The sequence below is a fragment of the Prionailurus viverrinus genome, chromosome D1, assembly GCF_022837055.1.
Source record: "Prionailurus viverrinus isolate Anna chromosome D1, UM_Priviv_1.0, whole genome shotgun sequence".
Lineage (NCBI taxonomy): Eukaryota > Metazoa > Chordata > Mammalia > Carnivora > Felidae > Prionailurus > Prionailurus viverrinus.
The window spans coordinates 46,673,815-46,698,042 of NC_062570.1; the positions used below are offsets into that span (position 1 = coordinate 46,673,815).

Here is a 24,228-nt window from a genome sequence, read left to right on the forward strand (position 1 = left end):
CTCTTTCTCTCTCTCTCTTTTTAATGTTTATTTATTTTTGAGAGAGAGAGAGGGAGAGAGAGAAAGACACCATGAGTGGGTGAGGGACAGAGAGAGAGAGGGAGACGCAGAATCTGAAACAGGCTCCAGGCTCTGAGCTGTCAGCACAGAGCCCGATGTGGGGCTCAAACTCTGAACAGCAAGACTGTGATCTAAGCCAAAGTTGGACGCTTAATTAACTGAGCCACCCAGGCGCCCCTAGAGAATTTAACTCTAAAAAAGAACACCAAGCATGAGAAAGCTTGTATATGAAGGAGAATATTACAAAGAAAAAAAAAACATACAAGTAAATTACTGGAAGGTAAAAAAGGAATCATAAGTCTTGTATTATATTATTTCCGTCTCTGATAGTATTCCTTCAAACTATCCCACAAATCTCTTTCTCTGCATAAATATTATACCTTTATTTTGTTAAGGTATTATTGACATACAACATTATATTAGTTTCAGGTATACAACATAATGATTTGATATTCGTATATATAGTGAAATGATCACCCAATAAGTCTAGTTAACATAGATCACCATACATAGTTACAGAATTTTTTTTCTCATGATGAGAACTTTTAAGATCCATTCTCTTAGCAACTTCCAAATATGCAATACAATAATAACTATAGTTGCTGTGTGTGTGTACTTATTTACCCATGACTTATTTATTTTATAACTGGAGGTTTGTGACTTTTGACCCTCTCCACCTATTTCACCTGCTCCCCATCCCCAAGCCTGATTTTTAATTATGTATGGTCTGGCCAGCCAGAGATGGTCTCAGCAGGGAGGGCAGAGCTGCTCTGAGCCAAAAGGCAGTAGATGTTCTGACCTGGCTGTTGGCACAACCCCAGCCATGTTCTCTCTTGGGAAGCCTTGCCAGATCCCATCCCTTCTGAATACTGGCCCAGACGCTTGGACTGAGGCCTATGCCTCTTTACTTCTGTCCTGGCTATTTGGACAATGGATCCCATCTACCAGTGATTGAGTTTCCCAACCCGTGCAGACTCACTGTGTCTTATTAACATAAAACACTTAGCATGGAGTATACAAGATACTGTACACTTTTTTGTGTGAGAGAGTGTGTGAGAGAGCTCAGCACAGAGCCTGACACAGCGCTCAGTCTCACAACTGTGAGATTATGACTTGGGTCTGAATCAAGAGTCAGACAACAGTGAAGACACCCAGGTGCCCCAAGATACTGTACTTTTTTATCTCACCATTCCTTCCCAATTTTATTGCCCACTGTATCTCTTTACATAATTGTACTAGGCAGCCACACTGGCAGCCACCATTCCTCACAAACAATATCCATTGTTTCATGCCTCCATGTCTTTGCTTGTGTTATTCCCTCTGCTTAGAGTGCTTTTCCTATTCCCTTTGCAATACTAGATCTGACTGACAAGACCTTATTTGTGTTTTGAAGACCCAACTCATACGTTCTTACTTTAGTCAAATATTCTAAGATTCTCCCCAAATGGAAAGAGCAAGTCATTCTTTTCCTTGGACTCTCATCATTGTTCTTTGTGTCTTTATTGTAGAACTTTACAAATTCTGCTTTATAGTATAGTATAGTATAGTTCTACGGCTTTACCCTATTATATTTAGGCTTCTTGAGAATGGGAACTATGTTTTAACTATTGCTTACCCTCACAATACCTAGACCATTGTGTTGTGCATAATAAACATTGAATAAACACGTTGGGCTAAGTCTTGATTTGGTGTTCTTTTATCCTGTATATTTTAAATAGAATTTTTTTTAGGGCAGTTTTAGGTTCACAGCAAAATTAGGTGGAAAGTACAGAGAATTCCCATCTCACCCAAACCTGAGATGAGCACAGCCCCCCTCACTATGAACATCCCCTATCACAATGTTACATTTGCTATAATTGATGAATCTACATCGGCACATCATTTTCACCCCAAGTCCATAGTTTACACTAGAGTTCATTCCTGGTGTTATACATTACGTGAATTTTGACAAATGTACAAAGGCATGTATCCACCATCATAGTTTCACTCTCCTAAAAATCCTCTGTGCTCCAACCATTCATCCTTCCCTTCCTGCTAACTCCTGGCAACTACTGATCTTTTCATCATCTCTGTAGTTTTGCCTTTTCCAGAATGTTATGTGGTTGGAATCATACAGTATGTAGCCTTTTCAGATTGGCTTCTTTCATTTAGTAATATGTATTTAAGTTTCTTTTCACAGTTTGATAGCTTATTTCATTTTAGTGCTGAATAATGTTCCATTGTTTGGATGTACCACAGTTTAGTTATCTGATCATCTACTGAAGGACATCTTGCCAAATTTGCGCAATTATGAATACAGTTGCTAGAAACATCTGTGTGCAGGTTTTGTGTGGACAGGAGTTTCAATTCACTTGGGTAAATACCAGGGGGCACTCACTATTGCTGGATTATATGTTAAGAGGATGTTTAGTTTTGTAAGGAACTGTCAAACTATCTTCCAAGCTGAGCCACTTTGCATTCCACCAAGAATGAATGAATGAATGAATATTTATTTATTTTTGGGAGAGCGCAAGTGGGGGGAGGGGCAGAGAGAGAGGGACGGGATCTGAAGCAGGCTCTGCGCTGATAGGCTGACAGCAGCGAGCCTAATGTGGGGCTTGAGCTCACGAACCAGGAGATCATGACCTGAGCCAAAGTCAGATGCTCCACCGACTGAGTCACCCGGGTACCCTGAGTGAGAGAGTTCTTAATCCTCCATGTCCTTGCCGACATTTGGTGGTGTCAGTATTTTGGTTTTTTCAATTCTAATATACAGTGGTATCTCGTTGTTTTATTTGCAATTCCCGAATGACAGACAATGTTGAGCATCTTTTCATAAGCTTACTTGCCATCTGTATCTTCTTTGGTCAGGTGTTATTCTGTATTTTAACAGAGTAAGAATAAATATCTCCCGATTATTCAAACAATATACAAGTTTACAAAGGAAAAAGTCAAACTTCTCGTTCTCTCAGTCTCATTACTGAAAAGTAAGCACTGTTAATATTTTCTTGGTCTTCCTTCAAGGCATTTCTGTATGCATTTGCATATCTACATATGTATATTTTTACACAACTCTGTAGTTTTTCTTTCAATAGTATTTTGTGAGTTTCTTTAAAAATGTATGTTAAAGACATATTACTTTACTATATCTTGAAAACCTTTCAAATCAGTAATGGCTGCAGAATATAGCAGACTATGAATGTGCTATAAAGTAATTAATTAATCCTTTAGTGGACATTTAAGTTCTTACTGTTTTTTTGTTTTTTTGGTTTTTTTTTTACCTTCAAGCAATTCTATAACAAACCACCCTATACGTATATATGTCTTTGACAGAAATGCCAGTATTTCTGTAGAATAGAGTCTTAGAAATGGAGTTGCTGAGTCAAGAATTGCATAATTTAAGAACATGATAGAAAGTGCCCTCAAACTGCCATATCATGCACAAAAAAAGAGGCTGTTCCAATCCACACTGTGTTAGAGAGTGTAGTGAGTATTCAGAGAAGGCTTCAGGGTTCCAAATAGGTGTCTTAGGGGTCATCTGGGGAAAAGAAGGAGCAAGAAAAGGGCTGGGAGTCCATGCTGCAGTCTCGTACTCCCTTTAATCAGACTATATCTGCTTTGATCAATATCGATTGGGTTTGGTATAAAAGTCCTCTTGAGGAGAGGTTTCTGGTGCTGAACCAATCGTTTAAAAATCATTGAAATAAAAAAAAACGTTGAAAAATCATTGAAATAAGGAATCACTTCTTTTGGTTAACAAACATCAGTAATTCATCAGTTAGGAATGTTTTCAGCTGCAAGTAACAGATAATCTATCAATAGTGATTGAATTAGTTGGGGTTTATTTTTCTCACATAACAAAAATCTAGACAGATGCACTGATCCTTTGGGGCTTTCCCTTATGGTTGCAAGATGGTCATCCCAGCCCCAGCATTATGTTTGCATTCAAGGCAGGATGCAGAGGAGATAGTTTGCACCACTCTGGCCCTTTTACAAGAATGCAAAAGTTCTCCCAGAAGCTCTTCACTCCTTCCCAAGACCTTTGCTTATATCTCACTGGCTTATATCTCATTATCTTCTCTGGTTTTCTACACAGTCCCTACTAGCTGTAAGGGAGGCTGGAAAAAGAGAACTTAGTTTTTCCAGCCTTTATAGAGGAGGCAGGCAAAAGATAAACAGGTTGGGAGTAGATGTTGGGTGGTCTGCAGAGTAGATCAGGCTCTGCCCCTAGAAGCTCACCATACTAAATACTAAAGACACAATTACAAATGAGATAGTCCTTACACTTAGGGTGTTAACAGTTGATGACAGACAGGTAAATAAACAGTCTTACTGCATAAATGGCATCAATAAAAATGTTCTATGTCTCAATGCAAAAATATGTAGAGGAGATATTAGAGACCCAAAGGAGAGAAGGTTGATATCTAAAGTGGGGAAGGGTGGGGGACACCAGGTAAGACTTCATTCAGGCACTGACCTTTAAGCAGTCTTAGAAAATGAGTACCGCTGGGTACTCAGGGGGTGAAGTAGTGTATTCCAAGCAAAGGGCATGGGGGCATAGAGGCACAAATCCATAGGGTCCATTTTGGGAAGTGCAAGTCGTTACTATGACTGAAGAGAAAATTTGGGGGGTAGGTGGTGGCAGGGGAGGCCTGATAAGAGATGACACTGGAGATTTGTGACAGGGCCGAGTCACAGCCTCCTGTGTTCCACAACAAGGGATCTGGAAACTCTTCTGACCTGACAGTGTCACCGAGATTGTGTCATCTAAGCTGTCTAGTGCAACCACAAAGTGGAAAACATGTGAAAATAGTCCTAAATACCTGTTACCTTTGCTGGATTTCCCTCTTTCAGCTGGATGCAGCCACACCTTAATTCCTGAGTGGCCTGCATGCCTACTTACCCCGCTGAGTACTTGCTGGATGAAAACTTGCCACCAACTCCCAAGGGAAGTTATTGCACTTCTCTGGGCCTCAGTTTCTTCATCTGTAAACTAATAATTTCTCTCTGTAGTACAGGACTTTGCTTTTCCTGCTAAAATGTTTTCAGATTGCATGTTTCATGAGTGTCAGTCTGGTATAATTAAAGAAGAAAAACAACAAGAACAACATAGTCAGAAATACTTGGGTTTAAGGGGCATCTGGGTGGCTCAGTTGGTTGAGCATCTGATTCCTGATTTTGGCTCAGGTCATGATCCCAGGGTTGTGGGATGGAGCTCCTCATTGGGCTCCAGGCTGGATATGGAGTCTGCTTGAGATTCTCTCTCACTCTCTCTCTACCCCTGCCCTCTGCATGCTCTCTCTTTCTCTCAAACTAAAACACAAACAAACAAAACAAAGAAAAACAAAACAAAAACACCTGGGTTTTAATCCTGATTCTCCATGTGTTAGCAGAGTGACTCTGTGACAGGTTCCTGAACCTGTATAAACCATGTATAAAATAGGAGAAACGTACCTATCTGTTCTTGGTGCATAGTTAATGCCCAATAAGAAGCAGTATTTTTACATGCTTTAAAAAAACTTACATCTACCCTATAAGGTAAGTGGAAGAGGGCTAATGTTATTCTACAGTTGAAGATCCAGAGGCTTACAGATATTAGTGGTTTTCAAAAGAGCAGCCAGCCAGGTAAGTGGGCTCAAAGCCAAGTCCTGACTCTAAAGTTAGCAGTTTCCACTAAGCCATGAGGCTTCTCTAAGTGAAAGGATAGGATTCAGATCTCTGTGATGCCTGTCAGGTAAATGATTTCCTGAATATATTAGAGATCCCCACACCTTCCTCAAGCCTGAGCTCAAGGGGCACACCAGCCCGAGTAACTTCATACTCCATAATAATTCCCGAGGGTGTAACTGGGATACTCTAGCCCTGTGTGTAGCTTCAGCGTGACCGTGACTGCAAACCTGCAGGGACGTTGCACATGGCCACTAAGGTTCCAGACAGCCTGGTGACTGAAAGGGCTCAGTACAATTGGCAAAAGGAAGGGCAGGACTTCCCTTGTTACGGGTAACAGTACACAGCTTTCTGGGAAGCTTGCAATAACGCAAGTTTTAGGAAGACTGTCACTATTTAAAAAAAATAAAGATGGGATCGTGACACAGAAAGAGATGACTTTTATGAGGAGGAAGTAGAAAGAAAAAAGAGGCAGTGGCTAGAACAGAGGAAGACAAAAGGAAATTTGGCACAAGAGTCCGTTTTTTTTAATGATTCAGTGTCGCTGGAGTGTTCGATGCAAGTAGGGGAGTAGAAAGAGTTGAAACTAGAAAGATCACAATGGGCTGGCCATGTCCGGCAACTGTTTGATTATTATTTTTTGAATGCTTGTTTATTTATTTGGGGGGGGGGAGAGAAAGAGAGAGTATAGCACAGTAATAAATTAATAAATGCCTTGAGTCACATGGTAGATTCTGCTACTTATCTTAGGACAAGTTTATTAAATTTTTCAGAATCTCAGTGTCCTCTTTTGCACAGTAATGATAATATTCACCTTACAGAGCTGTCACAAGGGGTAGAAATAATATATATTAAGTGCCTACACCGTGTTGGCAAAGAATAGGGACTCAAATAGATAGATGATGGTTATTAGTGCCCAAAGTCCCAGACTTAGCAAGAGCCGAATGCGGATTTCATGCCCTTACTTTCCCCACTACCTCTCTTTTCTCTTGGGCTTGTATTTTGGAAGATTACTCTAGCAGAAGGAAATTGGTGGAGGGTAAGACTAGAGGCATGGTGATCAGTTCAGAAATTGTGGCAATATAGTAAATAACTTCTGGAAAGACTGACTATCTCATGCCCTTTCTTTTTCTCTGATAATTGCCTCTAATACATGAAAGCCATTTTCCAGCAGTTGTGTTTCCATCACATGACTCAGCCTCTCCATCTTTTTGATCTTTGTTGGTCTCCAGACTCCCCAGAAATGTACTAGTTTGAACTGAGAGATTCAGAGCCTGAGGATTGTTGCAACCAAGTCACATCTATAGCAGACCCTCCAGAGAAGCTCTGTGGGCTACCTGCTTGTTCCCGGGTCCCTAGAAACGCCCTAGAGCCTGCCTTTCCACAGTGATTGCCCAGTCCCTTCTTTCATTACATACATGTAGCCATTCAATAAATCTTTTAATTTTCCTTCCTAAAGTGACACAATTACAACGAACAGAACCCTAACTAATACATGTAACAATGCTACAATTATTTGGAGAAATAAAAACATGAATCAAGTTAGTGTAATAGGTTTGGACAAAAGAAGAGGTACTTGAGTGATATTTAGAAATATGTAGGCTAGAGAAGGAGTTTGGAGTGGCTTCCAGGTTTCTGACTTGGGCGACTGGGTTGCTGTCATGATAGACAGAGATATGGGGAAAAAACAAGTGGCTGGAGGCAGAAATACTATGCTTGAGATGCCTAGGGCCATTCAAATAGAGATGTACAGTTGGAAGTTAGATAAGCACATGGAAAATTCAATCTGAAATGGGAGATAAAGATTTGGGAGTTTCCAGCATTTACATAGTCATTATTGCCCTGGGAGTAGATGAGATTGCCCAGAGTGTTAAATAAAAAAAAGAAGAATCCTGAGAATCAAATCCTGGGGAATACCAATCTCTAAGAGGTAGACAAAAGAAAATAAACTCTCAACTGAGATTGAGAAGGAATGGTCAGAGAGGGAAGGGCAGAACCATGAGAGGGGGTGAATGAGGGGAAAATTCAGTTGTCTAAATCAGCTGACCATTTAGGCAGCATTCTTTTCTATGGCTGAGGCTACAACCACCCTATCAAACATAACTGAACCCATGTCCCCAAACCCAGAGAATCCTTTTACTCTCCATCTGCTACCCCTTGCTTCCACCCCTAAATTTTCCTATGCTACATGGCCTCTTTGGATCAATGACTCAGTTACAATGACTATGTGATGGCCCTTCACATACTGTAAGTTTACTAACAGCAAAAGAAATGCCACTCAAAACAACCTCAAAGCTCTATCATATACCTATACTATTAATGCACAGTGATAAAGCAATAAAGCCCTGTGTTGGCAGAGGCTATGGGGAAGTAGGCAGGAATGAGCTTGGCAAGTGGCATTTTATACACAGTCAACCTCTGCAGGGTAACCCGGGAAGCAGCAATAGTGCTGTGTGAGCCCTTTGTTCCACTCCGGAATGTACCTCAAGGAAATAAAGTAAGGGAAAAAAGAAGTAAGTGGCACAGATCCTAGTTCTACTACTTACAATAGCATAAAACAGAAAACAATATAAATCCTCAACTTTAAAGTAATCCTTTAACAACATCAAAGTAACTGCTTTGGAACACTGCAGATACCCATTAAAAATGACAACCATGTGGATATGGAAATGTAACTAAGAAATAATGTTATGTGAAAAAAGCAAAGCATGCCAACTTTGGTGAGGGTGTGGAGAAGAACTGGAATCTCATAGTGTTGGTCAGAATGTAAAATTATTCCTAGATAGACAGGAGTGAAATTTGACCCAGCAATTTTACTCCTAGAGAAATGAAAACATATGCCCACACAAAAACTTGTACACAAATATTCATAGCAGCATTATTCACACTAGTCCAAAGGGAGAAACAGCCCAAATGTCCATCGACGATGAATGGATAAACAAAATGTCGTGTATCTAATGGAATATTATTTGGCCACAAAAAGGAATGAATTACTGTTGCATGCTTCAGCATGGATGAACCTTGAAAACATTATGCTAAGTGAAAGAAGCTAGTCACAAAAGACCACAAATTATAGGATGCCTTCTATGTGTAATGTCCAAAAATGCAAATCCATAGAGACAGAAACTAGATTAATGGTTGTTTAGGGCAGGGTGGTGGAGAGAATCTGAGGATTGGTGGGTTACCGATAGAGGATTTGAGATAAAAATGAGGGTTTGAGATAAAAATGTCCCGAAATTGGTTGTAGTATATAAATATACTAAAAACCATTGACTTTTATACTATAAATGGATAGAACATGTGATATGTGAGTTATATCTTAATAAAACTGTTGCCAAAAAAATTTTTTTTTAATCATTGAACTGGGGCACCTGGGTGGCTCAGTCAGTTAAGTATCCGACTTTGATCTCGGCTCAGATCATGATCTCACTCTGTGCTGACAGTGCAGAGCCTGCTTGAGATTCTCTCTCTCCCTTTCTCTCTCTGCCCCTCCCCTGCTCACACACATGTGCTCTCTTTCTCTCAAAATAAATAAACATTAAAAAAAAAAAACCCACTGGCATATTTAGGGGAAGAAATCATTGAGCTGTATGTTCACAATGATTGAATGCTATGAAATATACAGAATACTTCAATAAAGTTTTTTTTTTTTAAAGCAAAGCATAAACTGGTTGCTATTTTATATACATCTGTATTTTTATAAAGTAACAAAGGCTGAAAGAGATTGGGAGTCAGTTGAGGTATAACAGAAAGACATTGGATTTGGGATCTAAAGTCCTGGTTGCATTCCTCATCCTGCCATTTCTAATAATGTGACCTTGGGCACATTATGGAAAGTCTGAGTTTTAGTTCTTCTGTTTGTACAATGGGGATACCAGTCCCTACCTCACATGGTTATTTTGAAGCATAAATGTTTAGCGGGTTCATTTTCTTGTCCTTTTGGACTGTGTAAGGTTAAAAAAATGTGGCAATAAAAATCAAGATAACATGCGTGAAAGGGATTTGAAAGTGAAATCTTCCAAAAAAAAACAAGAGAGTCTGCATCTTGGATCTATACTGTGGCTTCGGAAACAGCATGAGCAGAGCCTCAGCCTTAAAAAGAAAGCACCCTCCCTTTGCCTAGTGCCTTGGAAAATGCTTTCATCACTGGCTGTGTGGAAATTAAGAAAAGCTTTCCATGCTCTGAAACACTAGTTATAAAGGTAATTTGGGGGCGACACAAAGGAGCTAAAGGTGTGCTGATGCCAAGTTACCATAGCAACATGCTCTGCTGCTCAATCCCTCCCATTCCTGAGCCTACCCCCAGATGAGATGCACACAGGAACTAAGCCATTCTACATGAAATTATTTCCTCCATAGGCAGATAGGGGAGACATTTACACTTCTCCACAAATAATGTTTGAAGGGAGAAGCACTCTGAATTTTTATAAAACAATCCTCTCTCCTTTCTTCAGAATCAAATTCAAGATCTTATACACACCTCACAATGCCTGGCATGTGGCAAGTACTCAATATACAGCTGTGTAATGAATGAATGATCAGAATTTACCTAGAAGTCCAAGGTTGGAACAGAACACTATTGTTTATTAGTAAGATGAGACTAATGAAATATACACCAGGAATTTCAGAAAGGAGATCTAAATTCATACTTCACATAATTGGGTGTCTGTTCCAAGCCACATAGCATTTCCACATCTGGATCTGCCCCATTTATTAAACTGCTTCAGCCAGTAGCAAATTCCCCTCAAGTATCATGCTTATTATTCTGAAAGGACACAGTGTGACTCCATCAGTGTTATTCAACCTGTTATATTGTCCCCATTTCCAAATGCTGTGCAAGAACAGTATGTAAACATGGTCAGTTAATAGATGTGCTGTTCTCCACACTTCTGAGTTCTGTGGCCTGATCTTGAGAGAGAAGGGAGCCTGATCAAACCCACATCTGGGTAAATCGTTTACTTCTCCTATTGGGCACAGGCAAATATCCCTAGTGCCAGAAGGGCTGTTTTCAAAATCATTCTTCAGGGGTTGGAAAACCTTCCTCAAGTCCAATAACCACCAGCCCCTCAGACCCACCATGGAGTCAGGCATTGGAAAGGGCTGAGAGCTCAAGAGGAACTTCGTATCTGTTCCTTCCTCACACCAATATTCTCACATTTTTGACCCAACTCGTGGGCCATCTCCCTCCCAGAAGACATTTCCTTCTTGTGATCTACTTGGCTGCATTGTGAAACTACTTAGGTCAAAGAGGAAGAACAGAGAGGAATGCTTGTCATCACCAGACTTGCAGAGAACTTCCTTGAACCAGCAATCTACTAACTGCTGAGTGATGGCACTTTACAAACATCATCACAGTTAATCCCCCAAACAGTCCTGGAAGGCAAGTAGTTTTGATTCATTTTACCTGTGAGGAAACTGAGGCTCAGAGAGGTATTATAATTAGAAAATGGCTGTGCCATTATTTAAACACAGGTCTGACGAGTATATGGTTGGTTGCATCTAAAATAGCTAAAAACAGCAGAAGCAGCAATAAGCTTGTGCCAATACTACTATGCACCAGAGATTTAGGGGAGAGCAAAGGAAGAAAAACTTGGCTCTGACAATACCCTAATAACACTTAGACCTTACTAAGTTTAGACCTTAACTGTAGTAGCATATGTGTTGTGGTTGATGGCAGTAGGAAAGGACTAAGCAGGAAATACCAGAACCAGATTCTGGCTAATCAAGAAGATTAACCCACACCAAAGATGGCTCTGCTCTGATGCTCTTTCTTCCACTCCCTTTCTACCCTTCTAGACTCATCTTTTCTGTAAAAGCTTTCCTGACCACCCACATGATCCCCAGCATTAATCCTTTGTTCTATGTTCTCTTTCTACTTTGTTGTACTCAGTTATAGCCTTTCCTTACATTTTATTTATCTTTCCTCCCTACCTGCATACAGCACCTTGAGGCCAGCACCTGTGTCTTAGTCATCTTTTTATTTTTAATTTTATTTTTTTAAAGTAAGCTCTATGTCCAGCTCAGGGCTTGACCTCACAATCCCAAGATCAAGAGTTGCATGCTCTACCAACTGAGCCAGTCAGGCGCCCCTGTCTTAGTCATCTTTGTACCCTGTACCTCGAACTGATTTTAGTAAATAAAAAGTCTCATGACCTAATCTTAGCTTTCCAGTTTTAAACCAGTATCCTTACTTTCTCCGTATCCTAACTTGAATGGGACTTTTGAGTACCTTAGACAGGATATTTGTCAAGCATCAAATTTTTTATGGCTGCCCAGCACCCGAGCCCCCTTCCTACATTTGAGGGAATGGCCATCACATGAAACATGGGTCTCATGGGAGGCAGAGTGCGTCTTCCCCTTATGGAATTTGGGAAAGAGGTCAGACAGTTGCCCTTCTAGATTCCTGGCAGCTGGAATGCAAGCATATGACCTAAGCTCGATCCTGCTGATGCTCCTGCCCAAGAAACAGGGACAGTTTAGAATTTGTGCTGGTGGTTGCATTGGTGCCCACTGCTCAGTGGGAGTGGCAGCAGCATCTTAATGGAGATGTTTCTGTGATATAGTCTTTCTGTCTCCTGAGATGGTCTCCTTTGGTTCATGTCCATTTTCCAAGCTTGATGTTCTAGCCTTCCTGCCAATTCTGTGATTTTCCTGATATCTCTCAAATTCTTGTTCTGATTAAAATAGCCAGAGTTGGGTCCTGTTATTTGCCTCCAAGAGCTCTGATATAGCTGATGGACCCATCGTAGGTGGTCCTGGATCCTGGGAAGCCAAAAGGCCAACAAGTAACTTCGCCCTGATCCAATCCAAAGACTGAGATACAGGATTACTTCTCAGTCTGCTGTAGTCTGTTTTTCATAGCCATGATCAGCTCACAACCGTTCTATGTACAGACAGGTGGGCAAGTAGTAAAACAAGATTTCAAAATGAGAAAAGTAAAGCTTAATGAGACTAACTGGCTTCCTTGAGGTCCCCAAACTAGTGGCAGAACCCAGACTACAATCTGCACTTCTTGGTTTCTAGCCAGAGGCTTTCACCTGGATAACACTGAATGACTAACTTGCATTGAATTTTAAAGAATTCATTCACAAATATCCATCAAAGATCTGTTATATGCCAGTCATTGACTAGGACAATGGGCTCCCTCTCGTCTAGCCACAATATTATGTTTTCTGAAAAGTACTGTATTACTATGAATACAGACATAGATATAGATATAGAAATAGATATAGATATAGATGATATAGATATAAACTTGAATTTGGGCAGCAGTATAATATTGTTGCTAAAACCTGAGCCAGACTTCATGGGGCAAGACCCTGGCTTCCCCACTTAGATCTTGTGATAGGACACTTTCAGCATCCTACCCATAATCTCTTGATCTCACTTCTACACTCCAAAGTCTGTTTACTGAGAGTACCTACAACTCATTGCATAAAGAATGCACTTGGCCCTTGTGCAGAGGAGCTAGGAAAGCCAGAGTTAACATCCTGAGCAACAGTCCTCAAACAATGATGGAGACTGGTGAGATACCCTAGCTTCCTCACCTCTCGGTGGGAATAACTTTTTTTTTTTAATTTTTAATATTTATTTACTTTTGAGAGAGAGAGAGACGGTGTGTGTTAGAGCACGAGCAAGTAGGAGAGGGGCAGAGAGAGGGAGACACAGAATCTGAAGTAGGCTCCAGGCTTTGAGCTATCAGCACAGAGCCGGATGTGGGGCTCAAACTCGACAAACCACAGGATCATGACCTGAGCCGAAGTTGGACACATAACCAACTGAGCCAACTGGTGCCCCTTGGTGGGAGTAACTCTTTTTGTTTTTCAATAGATTGTTCAAGTATTTATTTTAATTATTACTTAATATCTTTCAAGATACACTTTTGTCACATTTCAACATTTCTGAAGTTAGAATACATCTTATAATTAATAGTCTGTGAGAGTATTAGAATGGAAAAGTTTTTCTTTCTTAGTGGTATATTAAATTTGGTGTATTACAATCAATAACATCTCATTTTAATGAGATACATTAATAGGTTTTCCTTTTTTTGTTTTTTAATTTTTAACATTTATTTATTTATTTTTATAATTTTTTTTTTATTTTTGAAAATTTACATCCAAATTAGTTAGCATATAGTGAAACAATGATTTCAGGACTAGATTTCTTAATGCCCCGTATCCATTTAGCCCATCCCCCCTCCCACAATCCCTCCCATAACCCTTAGTTTGTTCTCCATATTTATGAGTCTCTTCTGTTTTGTCCCCTCCCTGTTTTTATATTATTTTTGTTTCCCTTCCCTTATGTTCATCTTTTTTTCTCTTAAAGTCCTCATATGAGTGAAGTCATATGATTTATGATTTTTGTCTCTCTCTGACTGACTAATTTCACTTAGCATAATACCCTCCAGTTCTATCCACGTAGTTGCAAATGGCAAGATTTCATCCTTTTTGATTGCCAAGTAATACTCCATTGTATATATATATATATATATATATATATATATATACCACATCATCTTTATGCATTCATCCATTGATGGACATTCAGGCTCTTTCCATACTTTGGCTATTGTGGATAGTGCTGCTATAAACATGGGGGTGCATGTGTCCCTTTGAAACAGCACACCTGTATCCCATGGATAAATGCCTAGTAGTGCAATTGCTGGGTCATAGGATAGTTCTATTTTTAGTTTTTTGAGGAACCTCCATACTGTTTTCCAGAGTGGCTGCACCAGCTTGCATTCCCAGGTGAGAATAACTTTTTTTTTTTTAATTTTTTTTTTCAACGTTTTTATTTATTTTTGGGACAGAGAGAGACAGAGCATGAACGGGGGAGGGGCAGAGAGAGAGGGAGACACAGAATCGGAAACAGGCTCCAGGCTCCAAGCCATCAGCCCAGAGCCTGACGCGGGGCTCGAACTCACGGACCGCGAGATCGTGACCTGGCTGAAGTCGGACGCTTAACCGACTGCGCCACCCAGGCGCCCCGAGAATAACTCTTAAGAGTATTCCTCACTGTCTTCCAAAATTCCCCAATGAGACTGAACTCCAGTTGTCCTTGGTGGTAACCTGCTTGATAGCACACATCTTCCCGGATTCTTGTCACTCATTTCCTTTCTCCCCATCTTGTGTTTCGTGGGGTCAGCCCCACTTTCCCAAAAGCTGCTTGTACTTGAATCCTTTCCTCAAGGTTGGCTTCTGGTGGAACCTAAACTAAGACATCATGTGAGCCTGGGAAAATTACTCAAATAATAACCTGCAAAATGAAGATAACATTACTTGACTCATAGAATTTAGCCTGCATTATGGCACTACGAGTGTTTGCCACTGTTACTGCATGCAGCACTCTTGGCTCTCAGAGAGCTTAACCACACAATCTTTCATTTCTTTCTCCACAATCAGAGCCTCGCTTTCCTCTCCAGCTTCACTCCTAGCCACCACACTGGAGTTTCTGCCTCACTCATTGACAGATGCTGTTTTTTACTTCAGCCCTGCTCTTCCATGAGCAAAATGACCAGTCTCTTTCATATATTTGTGATTCAACATGTGCTGTCTTCCTTACCTGGACATACTTCCCCTCCCCACCTTTATTTCCCAGTAATGCCTACCTGTCTGTCAAGCTGCCACCCAGCTTTCCCTCTGGAAGTGTTGCCAACTGTCCTTCCTCTTCTGTTTGGTCCATACCACATGCACACCAAACACATCACACACACACACACACACACACACACAGATATACCTCCCATGATGGGGGCATGCAAAGAGAACACCTAACCCAGGTGTGCTGCTCTCCCTCAGGGCAGAGTACCTAGAACTGTAATTACTTGCTTTCTTACCTGCCTCCTTCACTACCTTGTGAGCCTCCCTGCAGCATGGCCTGTATCTTTTATTTCCATATTTCTGGTGCCTACGCCATTGCCTATCTCAAAAAATGTAACATTATTTAAAAAAAAATTTTTTAATGTTTATTTTAGGGAGCAAGAGAGACAGGGCACAAGTGGGGGAGGGGCAGAGAGTGAGGGAGACACAGAGTCCAAAGCAGGTTCCAGGCTCTGAGCTGTCAGCACAGAGCCTGATGCAGGGCTCGAACTCACAGACCGCAAGATCATGACCTGAGCTGAAGTCAACACTTAACTGACTGAGCCACCCATGTGTCCCTAAAATTATTTTTTTAAGTAAGTGAATGAAAACAACCCTTTGAAGTAGGAGTATTATCTGTATTTTTCAGTTGAGGAAACAACTCAAAACTTGAACTGACTGCATTCAAGGTAAGACAATTAATGCATAGCAGAAGAGGAACTCAAAACTGACCATTTGCGTCAAAGTTGAAGATTTCAGGGGCGCCCAGGTGGCTCAGTCGGTTAACCGTCCAACTTCAGCTCAGGTCATGATCTCACGGTTTGTGGGTTTGAGCCCCGCATCAGGTTCTGTGCTGACGGCTCAGAGCCTGGAGCCTGCTTCGGATTCTGTGTCTCCCCCTCTCCCTGTCCCTCCCATGCTCATGCTCTGTCTCTCTCTGTCTCTCAATAATAAATAAACATTAAAATAAAATTTAAAAAAAAAGTTGAAGATTTCTTCTGAAATGTTACAGCTGAGGGATTTTGTGCTAGAGATGCCCTTTATATCCCTCCTACTTTCACATCCTCTTCTTAGAAAATAAAGCATCCACAGCCTTGGGAGGAGAGCAGTTTTCCATTCAAAATGACCCAGTCTTCAGCCATGGTTGATGGGCTTAGGAGTAGACATCTGACCCAGGAGGAAGCCTGGTCAGACCATCTTTCATGGGAATCTAGAGAGACTGCAACAGTTGGCTGCATGCACTGGGCCTACAAGGTGGCAGAGAATAAGGGCAACTGAGACTGATATTTGGAGACTTCTGTTTTGTGTCATGTGATTATGGTCTAAACCCAGGTGGCCACTAGTGTGGTCAACTGAGGTCCGGTAAGAGAGTCCACACTTTGCCACCTAATGATCTGCTTTCGAAAATAAAGGGGTGCCTGGGTGGCTCAGTTGGTTAAGCATCTGACTTAGGCTCAGGTCATGATCTTGCAGTTCATGAGTTCAAGCCCCTCCCTCCCCACCCCTGGCCTCCATGGGACTCTGTGCTGACAGCTCAGAGCCTGGAGCTCGCTTCAGATTCTGTGTCTCCCTCTCTGTCTGCCCCTCCCCTGCTCCTACTCTGTCTCTGTCTCTCTCTCAAAAATAAATAAATGTTAAAAAAAAAGAAAAGAAAAATTTCATCCTTTTAAAATTAGCTATGCACCAACACTATTGATTAAAATAGACCTAAAGAGCAAATGAAAAATTGAATTATAAATATTAGTATTTACACAGTTGGGTACCTTTCTCACTACTTCTTATGATTATTTCATTAACTTAATATCATCTGGGTTCTTCCATACATTTCTATTCAGCCATAAATAAATACAGCACACAGTTATAACTATATATACACCTGTTAAAGGGTAAGTCAGATTATGTCACTTCTCTGACCTATAAGGCACTACATGATACACCGTCTGTTATTCCCATTATTCTCATCTTTGCTACATGGCCTCCATATTTTTCAACATGCCAGGCACATTCCTGCTCCATGGCTGTAAGAGTTTTCTAGGACTGCCATAATAAAGTTCCACAAACCAGGTGGCTGAAAACAACAGAAATTTATTGTCTCACAGTTCTGGAGGCTAGAAGTTAAAATATCAAAGTGTTGGGGTGCCTGAGTGGCTCAGTCACTTAAGCGTTTGACTTGGTTTTGGCTCAGGTCATGATCTCATGGTTCATGGGTTCGAGCCCGTGTCAGGGTCTGCACTGGCAGTGCCAAGCCTGCTTGCGATTCTCTCTCTCCCTCTCTTTCTGCCCCTCCCCCACTTGTGCTCGCTCTCTCTCTCTCTGTCTCTCAAAATAAATATGTAAACTTAAAAAAAAATCCAAGTGTTATCAGGGCTATGTTCCCCCTAAATCCTGTAGTGGGGACTCCTTGCCTCTTCCTGGTTTCTAAGGGTAGTTGTCAGTCCTTGGCATTCCTTGGCTTGCAGCTGCATCACACCTCTGACTCTGTCATTACATGGCACTCTTCCTAAATATCTGTGTCTCTGTGTCCTCTTATAAGGGCACCAGTCATTCATATTGGACTGGGCCCACTCTGATGACCTCATCTTAACTTGACTCTATCTGCAAAGTCTCTATTTCCATACAAGGTCAAATTTCACAGGTACCAAGGATTAGGAGTCCAATATATCATTTAGGAGACACAATTCAACCCATAACAATGGCTTTGTCATTGTTCCTTCTGCCTGTAATGCTCTTTCCCCAAATGTCTGCATTGCCACCTTTTCACTTCCTTCTGGTCTTTAACGTCACTTTCTCAGTGAGGTCTTCCTTAGCCACCTTAAGCTGAAATGACAACATCCATCCCCCCGCATTTCCTAGTTCCTTCCACTGCTTTATTTTTCTCTTTAGCATTTGTCATTAGCATAGTATATGTTGTATTTCACTTATTTTTATTGTTCATTTTCTGTCTCCCTTGGTATAATGTAAACATCCACATATGGAAAGCAATCTGTGAAACAGAAATTCATGGTGTTTTTTTTGAGAGAAAGTTAGCATATTCTGCTTCCTGTTGAAAAGTAAAACTCTGGCAACATGTTTTTTCTGGTCCTGGGGCTCCAGGTATAAGACTGACAGCCTCTGTGGAGAAGGGGGTTTACAAAGGACAGAGAAGATAGACTTCCAGAGAATGAGAAAACTCTGGTTTATTACTAACAGACCATGCTTAGTTCTAGAACAGACAGGGCAGGAAAATATTAACTTTCTCCAACAATCAAGAAGCCAAGAAGGAGATTTACTGAGTTGGGACTGAAGGGAAGGAAGATAATGTGTCTTTTTTTTGGCCTCCCTGGATAACTTCAGATCAGGATCTTAATTGAAAAGTAGAACTATTTTCTTTATCTGGTTTTGCCATGGACTGGCTGTGTGACCTTCAGCGACATTTTATCCTTCTCTGGGTCTTCATTTTCTCACCTCAAATGAGGCAGTTGAATTAGTCTCTTCAGTCTCTTCCAACCACACCAGACTGTGTCACCTTAAACTCTAACGTCCATGAGGGTGGGTGACCTCTTGTTTCCCTCCAGGTACCTAGCACCTAGCATAGGGCCTAACATGTAGTAGCACCTAGCACAATAGTGGACCCTCAATACATGCTGGCATAGAACGAATAGATGAGGATTAAACAAATGATCTAGGTAACTTTTGAAGGAGAGGGAAGACAAATCAAGGAATCTCATTCCATGGAGTCATATAGAAGATGTTTCTAATAAACTTGAAATCTTTATTGTAACCAAAAGGCCATTTCCTGAGATTTGTTTGAAATATTCAGAGCACCAGACAGTGGAGTACAAAGTTATTTAAATCAACTCTGTGCCCCTGAGGGCCTTACGGTTTTGTTGGGGAGACAGGAAACACATACCACAGAGGCTAAACAACTACAGAAGGGATCATCCGCAGAGCTTTGGTCAGTGGTACTTAGATTCTAAGAGTTCACGGTTTTCAGGGTTCCTGGAGAAGTCTGAGAGGGAGAGACCAGCTGAGCGACCTCTTGTGGTCTCAGCTCATCCATTCCAGCTTCTGGACACTTTCTGCACGCCAAGCTGACCAAAAAGTGCAGCAGCAGTGGCCCTCATCCACTGTCCTGTATACCCCCTGGAGCCACAGGCAGGTAAAAAACAAACCACCCTCTGCTCTCCTGTCCTGTCCCAGATTCTCTAGTCAAGTAAGAGTTTTGCCCAGTTCAGGCCAAGAATTGCTCTGTATCAGCCAACTCCCTGCAAGTCAGCTGACTAATGGTTTTCTATCTTCATCTGAAAACAGCCTAGAAAAGTCTTGAGTTTATGGAGAGTCCCTCTGAGTCACAGCTCAGAAAATCCTCTATATGTCATCCTATTTGATTTTATAAAAGCCGTCAGCTTTTAGAGCAGAGGAGCCGCCTCCCCGTTCTTAAACAAAGTGAATGCGGCTCTGGACCTGGGACAGGCAAGCTTGTCTTCTAGTTCCAGCTGCCTCACTTAGGGACAGTGGGTGTTTGACACGTCACTTCTTTCTGAGCCTTAATTGTCTCCTCTGTAAAGGAAGGGCTGTAACAACACTACAAACACCTTCACTCCACCCCCCCACCCCCCACGACCACAGGGTTATTCTGAGAATTAAATGAGATCACTTATGTGACATCATTCTGCACTATACAAGTGTACTTCTCTTTATTATCAGATTTCAGCTTTGATGACTCATTTCAGACACAGTTCTCGACATATGTGGCCTTCACTTAGCCCTACCATCAATGATTTCTCCTTCATTTCTTTCTCTTTTTTTCTAGAGAAATTATAAAGCTGGTGCTATGCATACTCCTGATGGAGTCTCCTCTGGTACTTTACTTGACATCATTCGGGCTCCACTCTGCCTTCATAGTGGGACCTACCAGCTGTTACTCCCTCACTCAGACAGTAATTATTCCAGAAGTTTTCTCCCAGCCCACACTATTACCATGCAAACCTGCATATCTAAAATTGGCATGTTTAACAGTTGATCTAGTGTCATGTGGAAACCCAAATAACAATACACAATAAGAGTCAAGAGTCCTGTGTTCCAGAATCAGCATTGTTTTTGATCACCCAGGGAGCTCTGGGCTGTTCAGTTTGATAAACATCTATTCAGGTCAGGGGAGTATGGGGGATGTGGCCTGCTGTGCAGAAAGTCTAAGTTTTGTAGGTCACACAGAGATGTAAACCTCCACTAGGAACAATGTCCTCTACAGTGGCTCACATATACACAAAATAAGGGTAAACAGAGGAGGGGATAATTTAATCAGTCTTTAAGGGTCATAGAGGCACCACTTCAGAGAGGAGGTGACATCTGAGCTGGCCTTTGGAGGAAGGTGAAGGTTTTGTAAGGCCAAGAAGACGTGGAAGGAAGAACATTAAGACATGAACAAAATCAAATGATGGAGAAATGAGAAGAGTTTGGTATGGTCAGAGCATGGGATGTATGGTCTGGAGGGCAAGAAATGAGGCTCAGAGAAGTTGGACTGAGGCTGTGTGGGACCTTGAGTGCCAGGCTTCAACATCTGGGCTGTATTCTCACCAGCCCTTCTTCAGCCAGGGTTCCACAAGAAAACTAAACCCTCTTGGGGTGCCTGGGTGGCTCAGTCGGTTGAGCAGCCGACTTTGGCTCAGGTTATGATCTCACGGTTCATGAGTTTGAGCCCCACATCAGGCTCTGCGCTGACAGCTCGGAGCCTGGAGCATGCTTTGGATTGTGTATCTCCCCTCTCTCTCTGCCCCTCCCCTGCTCACACTCTCTATCTCTCAAAACTGAATAAACATTAAAAAAATTAAAAAGAAAACTAAGCCCTCTTGACCTCAGGCATCCCCTGTACAAATGAATTTCTTCCCTTTGTATTGTTCTTCCCTAGAACAATACCAGTTATGCACCATCCTGGGGAGATAACTGAGAAAACAGTGACTTAAATAATTTTCTGTAGGGGTTGATGGTCACGTGGAAGCCCAGTTGAGAAAGGCTGCTAGGCAATGGCAGGTCATCCAACATGTATAGAAAGCAAGTGACAACCTCACATGTCATAGAAACATGCCTCTGATGACAATGAGAAGAATATTTAGAAAGAGTGCAGGTAGAATAAAATTCTACTGCAGTAATTCGGGGGGGGTGGGGAGTGATGACCAGGGCTCAGGATGATGACAGTAGAAATGGAGGAAAGGGATATCCAAGAGACATCTGGATGCAGAATGGATGGAGTAATTCAGGGCTGCCTTCCCTGGTTTCCCAGCTATGGCATGGAGTTGCTTGCAGTCTGGAGCCTTCCTGAAGAATGAGAAGTTCATCAGCTACCACCCACCATGGGGGTGGTGTGTGCTGACACTAATCTGGACTTTATTGTGCTCTGGTGAACTCTGCACTGCCTGGTAGGCTCTGAGTTAGGACTTTTCTCTTCATACCCATCCCCCTCCTTGCCATGTCAGCCCAGTCCTCACAACTGACCTGCAGCCTAATTCCCTTACTCAGCCCTACATTTCCCTGCTGGGACAGAAGCCTTGCCCTGAACTCCAGACTGCTTGGCTGGGATCCTGACGCTCTGTTTTCCTCTTCCAACCCATTCTTCCAGGGGGCTGGGTCTGCTCCCCGTGCCCTGGTCCCCCATATCCTGCAGCAGTGTTAGTATGGCCAGCTCCAGTGCTGCTTGATCCCAGCTTCCTCCTCCTGTCAGACAGGCCCATGTTGCTGAGGTCCACCATGCCTCCCACTTAAACCCACTCGAGTTCAGATATCACCAAACCTCGTCCGGGACCCGTGAACTCATTTGTAAGATAGGGGGCTATACTAGGTGACTTTTAAGGTAGCTCCCTTCCAACACTAACATCCTGTATTTCTAAGTAGGCCAACTGTAAAAGAAGTCTGCACTGGCACAGAACAATTGAGGCTGGGAGCAAGTGAGTCAGACTCAGCAAAACTGTCAAGCTAACTGTGAACCCAGGAGATTAGAGTGTAGCACGCCACTGGGCAGACAGCAACTGAGACTCAAACCACAGATTAGCGTACCCAGACAGCTGTGTGGACAAGATGACTGATACCACACCTAGTTTATTAGTCACATTCATGTTCAAGGAATTAACAACGTCATTCTACACCCCCCCAAAAGACAACATTCATTTATGACCTAAAGCTATTTCCTTTGGTGATTATAACATTACCTTTTCTCATGGTTAGTACTGGTCATTTGGGATGAAATATTAGCCCATTAGTATTTTGCCCATTTCCTAGAAAGAACCATCTGGTAAGTATTCCCTGAGGGTCAAGCTTTACTCTCAAGACTTCCTAAGTTCCTCCAAGATGCTTCTCAGGGTGTGTGAAAGAAAAAACACAGATCTTTGAAGACCTAGGTTTGAATCCCACAGCTACTACCTAGTCATGTGGTTCTGGAAAAGTGAATCTCTTTGAGCTTTGGAAATAGGATAATACCTGCCTTGCAAAATGGTAGCCCTGATTAGAAGTGCCTGGTATGCAGAAGCTTCTCAATAAAGGAGTTCTCCCTTACACCAACCCTGCTGCCTTCCATCTCTTCAGGTCTCTTTGCTCTCAGGATTGTTTCTCCTGGGCTTGCCTAGATTCTTCCTCTCTTTCCCACAGGAGCCTACAAGATTCCTGCCAGCCCACACAAGTTCCTGCTCCAATTTCAGACCTATGGTATGCTGAGTGAGCACCAGTACTTCCTGGAGTAGGGGCTCCTTGCTTCCCCACCCCCGTTAGGGCTGAGCAATCACAGGCCAAGAAAAAAATCTTGGTCAGAAGATGAGATCATAGCTGAAGTCTGTAAGAGCTCCATTGTCTCAGCTCCAGGTCTAATACACTGAAGATGTGAATGTCAGTCCTATAATTTAGTATAGGGCCAGTCAGGAGATTCTGAGAGACTATGCTGAAGTGAGGACATGGGTAAAGTAGGATGTCTTGAAGCTGCTGAGCACAGGATTCATCTGTGGGACACACATTTTAGGCTGCCTAGGGTCTAACATTCTTGGTTCATCCTTCAAGGGATTCTAATATCAGGGACCAGTACAGACATGGGCTGTAAGAGCCTTTGAGATCATGTAGATCTACTTTCTTTTACACAAATGGAGAAACTGAGGCTAGAGGAAGAAAATTACTTTCCACATACAGAGAAAGGGCCAGAGTGGCATTTGAACCCAGGTCTCCAGATTCTGTGTCCATAACTATGTCTGTTATCCCATTATCCTATGGGGGAAAAAACCCAGTAAATTCTTAAAATTCAACACATTGTGGATACTTAATAAATTGGATTGTTGAATAACATGTGGAGAGAATGTTTGCTAACAGGATTTTAAAGAAGAGAGCATTCACTGATTGACCAAATATTTGTTGAGTGCCAGAAGGTAAGGACTGTGAAGGATATTGAATGTCATGCTTAGGAGTGTGATTTCTACTTTGTAGGCAACTTGAAGCCATCACAGAGTTCAGAAGAGAGGATTGACATGATCAGGTTTGGAGGATCATTCTGGCAGCAGAGGGGAGGATGGACTGGAAGGCGTCAAGAGGGTGCATGAGGAAGTAGGAAGCTTAGAGCAGTCCTGGATGCTTGATGGATGTCCAAAGAAGGGTAGTGGCAAGAGAAGATTAGCATGGCCCCTGCAAAAGGGTGACACAGGAATTTGTGAAGCGTTCCATAATTAAAAAAAAAAAAGAAGGGTAATGGCCGTAGAACAGACAGGAAGCAGGAGAGCCAAAGGCCATTTCCTAAATACAGTGAATGGGGCCTGCTGTCAGTGGGATGACAGGTGAGGCCAGGTGGGGCAGAACTCGGGGCCTGAGGCAAGCCAAAGTACTGCTTCTCAAGACCCTAGACCTCTGCCCAGGCTTCCAGGCTACTCAAACAGGCTCCACTCATGGCGGGGCAATGTTTGATGGGCACAGCACTGGGCAGGCTGCAGGCTGCAGGCTG

The 24,228-nt window shown here is 42.1% G+C and overlaps 1 protein-coding gene and 1 pseudogene across 1 annotated transcript in view; both read left to right on the forward strand.

The window, feature by feature from the left end:
• LOC125146454 (uncharacterized) overlaps positions 1–24,228 on the forward strand; it is a 108,168-nt gene that overhangs the window by 45,023 nt on the left and 38,917 nt on the right.
• On the forward strand, positions 23,895–23,960 carry LOC125147258 (uncharacterized; annotated as a pseudogene).